The sequence below is a fragment of the Paramisgurnus dabryanus genome, unplaced genomic scaffold (assembly GCF_030506205.2).
Source record: "Paramisgurnus dabryanus unplaced genomic scaffold, PD_genome_1.1 h2tg000253l_1_58380__unordered_in_group23, whole genome shotgun sequence".
Classification (NCBI taxonomy): Eukaryota; Metazoa; Chordata; class Actinopteri; order Cypriniformes; family Cobitidae; genus Paramisgurnus; species Paramisgurnus dabryanus.
The window spans coordinates 45001-52500 of record NW_027394146.1 but is presented as its reverse complement, the minus strand read 5'-3'; positions in this window follow the sequence as shown (position 1 = coordinate 52500).

Below are 7500 nucleotides of genomic sequence, written 5' to 3'. Positions count from 1 at the left end.
ACGGGGCCCGGCTCTGTACCGCCCCAGACAGAGCGCCTTCGTCGGTCACGAAGGCAGGGTCGTGGACCCTGGAAGCGCACGAGCCACCCGACTCGGCTTCCATAGCGGCTGGCGGCCCTGGCCCGCCCGAGACGAAGCGCCTTCGTCGGTCAGACAGATAGGGTCGAGGACCCTGGAAGTGCGAGAGCCACCCGACTCGACTTCCACGGCGGCCCGGAGGCCGGGCCCGTCCCCGTCCGTGCCCGGGGACGGGGCACCTTCGTCGGTCAAACGCGTTGGTCTTGGACCCTGGAAGTGCACGAGCCACCCGACTCGACTTCCATAGCGGTCGGCGGCCCCGTACCGCCCCAGACAGAGCACCTTCGTCGGTCACGAAGAGAGGGTCTTGGACCCTGGAAGTGCACGAGCCACCCGACTCGACTTCCATAGCGGTCGGCGGCCCTGTCCCGCCCCAGACGATGCACCTTCGTCTGTCACACAGATAGGGTCTTGGACCCTGGAAGCCGTCCCCCTCGACTTCCGTAACGGTCGGCGGCCCTGTCCCGCCGCAGACGGGTCACCACTCCGTCTGTCTGTAGGGTCTTGGACCCTGGAAGCCGCCCCACTCGACTTCCATCGCGGTCGGCGGCCCTGGCCCGCCGCAGACGGGTCGCCACTCCGTCTGTCTGTAGGGTCTTGGACCCTGGAAGCCGCCCCACTCGACTTCCATCGCGGTCGGCGGCCCTGGCCCGCCGCAGACGGGTCGCCACTCCGTCTGTCTGTAGGGTCTTGGACCCCGGAAGCCGCCTCACTCGACTTCCATCGCGGTCGGCGGCCCTGTCCCGCCGCAGACGGTGTGCCACTCCGTCTGTCACACAGATACATAAGGGTGTCTCGGAACCCCGGACGCCGACCGAGACGAAACGCGTGGGGTCGGTGCGCCCGAGAGGGTAGGGTGCCCCGGGGCCGGCCGCTCGCACCGACCGGCTTCCGGGACTCCTTGACCGCTCGGGAGACCTATCCACGCGCCCGCCCGACCGGCGGCCGGGGGCCCTCGACCGCCACACGCGTACCGACGACCGGGGGGTTTCCGTTTTACGGCCGACGCCGAGATCCTTCGACGGTTCCAACATGGGTTGTTACGCTTTTGTGTTCGCCCGTGTCTGAGCATATATGGTCGGGTCGAACCTTTGAGGCCGTAGCCTGGAGATCCAGGGCGGATCTTATCTCACAACACGTGTGTCTTTGAGGCCGTAGCCTAGATCCAGAGACTTTAGGATCTTTTTAGCAGTTTTAAGGCCGTAGCCTTGATCCAGGGCGGATCTTTTGAGCAGCTTTAAGGCCGTAGCCTTGATCCAGGGCGGATCTTTTCACAGGTTTTAAGCCGAAGCGCCTTGATCCAGGGACTTTTGGATCTTTTTTTGCCGTTTTTAGGCCGTAGCCTTGATCCAGGGCGGATCGTTTTGCGGCCGTAGCCGAGTTCCATCACCCAAGGTAGCTTTAGTTTTTAGGCATTAGCCTTGATGATCCAGGGCGGATCGTTTTGCGGCCGTAGCCGAGTTCCATCACCCAAGGTAGCTTTAGTTTTTAGGCATTAGCCTTGATATGATCCAGGCCGGATCTTTCCGCCTAGGCGGCATGCGGATATGGGTTACCCGTCTTTCGACACTCGCCCGGGGCGCTGCCTCACATCAGACGCCCTTCGTCCGTTCCAACCGTTCCAGTTCTTTTAACGGTTTTTCGTTCATCGCACACCGACGCGCACAGACCTTTCTTGGGATCTGCCGCAGGGAGGGAGGACGCTGGAGGTCCACTTTCGAAGCAACCCATCCCTATATACCCGATGGCACCTGTTCAAACGACCGCCCCTTGAGAGAAGGGGCCCTTCCCGTGGCTCGTCCGGGAGGAGGCGCCCGCGTCGGAAGGCGCCGTAAGGTCGGAGACCCTGGAAGTGCACGAGTCACCCGCTTTTACCTCCAGGCCCTCTGTCGTACTTCTCGTGTCCGCTCACGAGACCTCGTTTCGGCTTTATGGAAGTGCACGAGTCACCCGCTTTTGCCTTTTCTGGAAGTGCACGAGTCACCCGCTTTTGCTTCCAGGCCCTCTGTCGTACTTCTCGTGTCCGCTCACGAGACCTCTCTTCGGCCTGGGGGTGCGCCACGTACACCCCCGCGTCCGCATTCGAGTCACCTCTTCGGGCTCATGAGGTAGGGTCGGTGACCCTGGAAGTCAGAGACTTCCAGGCCTTCTGTCGTACACCCTCGCGTCCGCTCACGAGACCTCTCTTCGGCCTGGGGGTGCGCCACGTACACCCTCCCGCGTCCGCTTTCGAGTCACCCATCTGGGCTACGGAGGTAGGGACGTGTGCCCTGGAAGAACCAGACTTCCAGGAGGGAGGGCCGCCCTGTCAGGCCCGCTTTCGAGTCACCCATCTGGGCTACGGAGGTAGGGACGGGTGCCCTGGAGGAACCAGACTTCCAGGAGGGAGGGCCGCCCTGTCAGGCCCGCTTTCGAGTCACCCATCTGGGCTACGGAGGTAGGGACGGGTGCCCTGGAGGAACCAGACTTCCAGGAGGGAGGGCCGCCCTGTCAGGCCCGCTTTCGAGTCACCCATCTGGGCTACGGAGGTAGGGACGTGTGCCCCGGAGGAACCGGACTTCCAGGAGGGAGGGCCGCCCTGTCAGGCCCGCCTCGGAGTCACCTCTCTGGGCTAAGGAGGCAGGGACGTGTGCCCTGGAGGAACCAGACTTCCAGGAGGGAGGGCCGCCCTGTCAGGCCCGCTTTCGAGTCACCCATCTGGGCTACGGAGGTGGGGACGGGTGCCCTGGAGGAACCAGACTTCCAGGAGGGAGGGCCGCCCTGTCAGGCCCGCCTCGGAGTCACCTCTCTGGGCTAAGGAGGCAGGGACGTGTGCCCTGGAGGAACCAGACTTCCAGGAGGGAGGGCCGCCCTGTCAGGCCCGCTTTCGAGTCACCCATCTGGGCTACGGAGGTGGGGACGGGTGCCCTGGAGGAACCAGACTTCCAGGAGGGAGGGCCGCCCTGTCAGGCCCGCCTCGGAGTCACCTCTCTGGGCTAAGGAGGCAGGGACGTGTGCCCTGGAGGAACCAGACTTCCAGGAGGGAGGGCCGCCCTGTCAGGCCCGCCTCGGAGTCACCTCTCTGGGCTAAGGAGGCAGGGACGTGTGCCCTGGAGGAACCAGACTTCCAGGAGGGAGGGCCGCCCTGTCAGGCCCGCTTTCGAGTCACCCATCTGGGCTACGGAGGTAGGGACGTGTGCCCTGGATGAACCGGACTTCCAGGAGGGAGGGCCGCCCTGTCAGGCCCGCTTTCGAGTCACCCATCCGGGCTACGGAGGTAGGGACGTGTGCCCTGGAGGAACCAGACTTCCAGGAGGGAGGGCCGCCCTGTCAGGCCCGCCTCGGAGTCACCTCTCTGGGCTAAGGAGGCAGGGACGTGTGCCCTGGAGGAACCAGACTTCCAGGAGGGAGGGCCGCCCTGTCAGGCCCGCCTCGGAGTCACCTCTCTGGGCTAAGGAGGCAGGGACGTGTGCCCTGGATGAACCGGACTTCCAGGAGGGAGGGCCGCCCTGTCAGGCCCGCTTTCGAGTCACCCATCTGGGCTACGGAGGTAGGGACGTGTGCCCTGGAGGAACCAGACTTCCAGGAGGGAGGGCCGCCCTGTCAGGCCCGCCTCGGAGTCACCTCTCTGGGCTAAGGAGGCAGGGACGTGTGCCCTGGATGAACCGGACTTCCAGGAGGGAGGGCCGCCCTGTCAGGCCCGCTTTCGAGTCACCCATCTGGGCTACGGAGGTAGGGACGTGTGCCCTGGAGGAACCAGACTTCCAGGAGGGAGGGCCGCCCTGTCAGGCCCGCCTCGGAGTCACCTCTCTGGGCTAAGGAGGCAGGGACGTGTGCCCTGGAGGAACCGGACTTCCAGGAGGGAGGGCCGCCCTGTCAGGCCCGCTTTCGAGTCACCCATCTGGGCTACGGAGGTAGGGACGTGTGCCCCGGAGGAACCAGACTTCCAGGAGGGAGGGCCGCCCTGTCAGGCCCGCCTCGGAGTCACCTCTCTGGGCTAAGGAGGCAGGGACGTGTGCCCTGGAGGAACCGGACTTCCAGGAGGGAGGGCCGCCCTGTCAGGCCCGCTTTCGAGTCACCCATCTGGGCTACGGAGGTAGGGACGGGTGCCCCGGAGGAACCAGACTTCCAGGAGGGAGGGCCGCCCTGTCAGGCCCGCCTCGGAGTCACCTCTCTGGGCTAAGGAGGCAGGGACGTGTGCCCTGGAGGAACCGGACTTCCAGGAGGGAGGGCCGCCCTGTCAGGCCCGCTATCGAGTCACCCATCTGGGCTACGGAGGTGGGGACGTGTGCCCTGGAGGAACCAGACTTCCAGGAGGGAGGGCCGCCCTGTCAGGCCCGCCTCGGAGTCACCTCTCTGGGCTACGGAGGTAGGGACGTGTGCCCTGGAGGAACCGGACTTCCAGGAGGGAGGGCCGCCCTGTCAGGCCCGCCTCGGAGGCCTCCCCTCGGGCAGGGGAGGCAGGGTCGGGGACCCTGGAGGAACCGGACTTCCAGGAGGGAGGGCCGCCCTGTCAGGCCCGCCTCGGAGGCCTCCCCTCGGGCAGGGGAGGCAGGGTCGGGGACCCTGGAGGTGCCGGACCTCCAGGGGGACGGAGGCCGAACCCGTGGCCGGGGAGGGTGAGCCTTGCCGGGCTAGGCTCGCGCGGGTTCGAAGGCCTGGTTCGAGAGGACCCCTTCCCCTATATACCCGATGGCACCTGTTCACACTACTGCCCTTTCGAGAGGGGACCCCGACCGGTCCGCGGCCGGGACGGCGCACCTCGGTCGGCCTCGGCGAGTGGGTCGGGGTGCCTGGAGGTGCGCGAGCGGCCCGCCTGGAAGTGCGCGAGCCACCCGACTCTGGCGGCCGGCGCCCCCGGGCCCGTGCCCGCGGCCGACTCGTCTGACCCGGCATCGTCAAGGTCACCAATACCACGGAGCGTCTACGACGCCCCGTTTCCGAGATATCGGCCAATGAACTGCCGGGCGCCGTATCTCGGCCGGGGAAGGTCCTACGGACTCGGGGCCGGGCTCGTCGGAAAGGTCTCGCCCGGGGCTTTCCGACGAGACCGGCCGCGGGTCCGTGCGACCCCGGGGGCCCGAGATACTTCCGGTCGAAAATTCGAATTTCGTTACCGCGCTGCTCCGGCGCCCCGGGTCCGGGGCCTTCGCCCTTCGGGTGGGTGGCTCCTCCGCGGGGGGCCTTTCGAACGAGCCCACCCGCGCGTCGCTAGCCCTTTCCGGGGCCGAGATACGGCCTACCCCCGCGGGATTTTCCCACGGCCGTTTCTCGGGCGCCTCGGGTCCGGGGCCTTCGCCCTTCGGGTCGGTCGCTATGCCGGAGGGGAGCTTTCGAACGAGCCCTCCCTCGAGTCTCTGGCCCTTTCCCGGGCCGAGATACGGGCGGGTGGTCGCGGAATTTTCGCTCGTCCGGGGCTCCGGCGCCCCTAGCGTCCGCCTCGGAGGTCGCCCGGACGCGCGGCCGGTCTCGTTCGAAAGGTCCGTCCCGGGGCTTTCCGACGAGCCCGGCCTCGGGTCCGTGCGACCCCGCCCGCCGGAGATACGTCCGGTCGAAGCTCGCGGAAATTCCCGCGGCCGTATCTCGGGCGCCTCGGGTCCGGGGCCTTCGCCCTTTGGGTCGGTCGCTCCGCCGGAGGGGGCCTTTCGAACGAGCCTACCCGCGAGCCTCTAGCCCCTTCCCCGGCCGAGATACGGCGGTCTGTGCCCGGATTTTCCCACGGCCGTTTCTCGGGCGCCTCGGGTCCGGGGCCTTCGCCCTTCGGGTCGGTCGCTATGCCGGAGGGGAGCTTTCGAACGAGCCTACCCGCGAGCCTCTAGCCCTTTCCCCGGCCGAGATACGGCGGTCTGTGCCCGGATTTTCCCACGGCCGTTTCTCGGGCGCCTCGGGTCCGGGGCCTTCGCCCTTCGGGTCGGTCGCTATGCCGGAGGGGGGCTTTCGAACGAGCCTACCCGCGAGCCTCTAGCCCTTTCCCCGGCCGAGATACGGCGGTCCCTCCCCGGATTTTCCCACGGCCGTTTCTCGGGCGCCTCGGGTCCGGGGCCTTCGCCCTTCGGGTCGGTCGCTATGCCGGAGGGGAGCTTTCGAACGAGCCTACCCGCGAGCCTCTAGCCCTTTCCCCGGCCGAGATACGGCGGTCTGTGCCCGGATTTTCCCACGGCCGTTTCTCGGGCGCCTCGGGTCCGGGGCCTTCGCCCTTCGGGTCGGTCGCTATGCCGGAGGGGGGCTTTCGAACGAGCCTACCCGCGAGCCTCTAGCCCTTTCCCCGGCCGAGATACGGCGGTCCCTCCCCGGATTTTCCCACGGCCGTTTCTCGGGCGCCTCGGGTCCGGGGCCTTCGCCCTTCGGGTCGGTCGCTATGCCGGAGGGGAGCTTTCGAACGAGCCTACCCGCGAGCCTCTAGCCCTTTCCCCGGCCGAGATACGGCGGTCTGTGCCCGGATTTTCCCACGGCCGTTTCTCGGGCGCCTCGGGTCCGGGGCCTTCGCCCTTCGGGTCGGTCGCTATGCCGGAGGGGGGCTTTCGAACGAGCCTACCCGCGAGCCTCTAGCCCTTTCCCCGGCCGAGATACGGCGGTCCCTCCCCGGATTTTCCCACGGCCGCAGCACGGGCGCCTTTGCTCGGATCGACTCGCCCTTTGGGTCGGTCGCTCCACGCGAGGGGACCTTTCGAACGAGCCTACCCGCGAGCCTCTAGCCCTTTCCCCGGCCGAGATACGGCGGTCCCTCCCCGGATTTTCCCACGGCCGCAGCTCGGGCGCCCTTGCTCGGATCGACTCGCCCTTCGGGTCGGTTGCTCTACCGGAGCGGCCCTATCCAACGAGCCAACCCGCTTCTCTCTAACCCTAAGCCCGGCCGAGATACGGCGGTCCCTCCGCGGATTTTCCCACGGCCGCAGCTCGGGCGCCTTTGCTCGGATCGACTCGCCCTTTGGGTCGGTTGCTCTACCGGAGCGGCCCTATCCAACGAGCCAACCCTCGTCTCTCTAACCCTAAGCCCGGCCGAGATACGGCGGTCCCTCCGCGGATTTTCCCACGGCCGCAGCTCGGGCGCCTTTGCTCGGATGAACTCGCCCTTTGGGTCGGTTGCTCTACCCGAGCGGACCTTTCCAACGAGCCAACCCTCGTCTCTCTAACCCCAAGCCCGGCCGAGATACGGGGTACCACCGCCTGACCTTTAAACGGCCGTAACTCGGGCGCCTTTGCTCGGATCGACTCGCCCTTTGGGTCGGTTGCTCTACCGGAGCGGCCCTATCCAACGAGCCAACCCTCGTCTCTCTAACCCTAAGCCCGGCCGAGATACGGGGTACCACCGCCTGACCTTTAAACGGCCGTAACTCGGGCGCCTTTGCTCGGATCGACTCGCCCTTTGGGTCGGTTGCTCCACCCGAGGGGACCTTTCCAACGAGCCAACCCTCGTCTCTCTAACCCTAAGCCCGGCCGAGA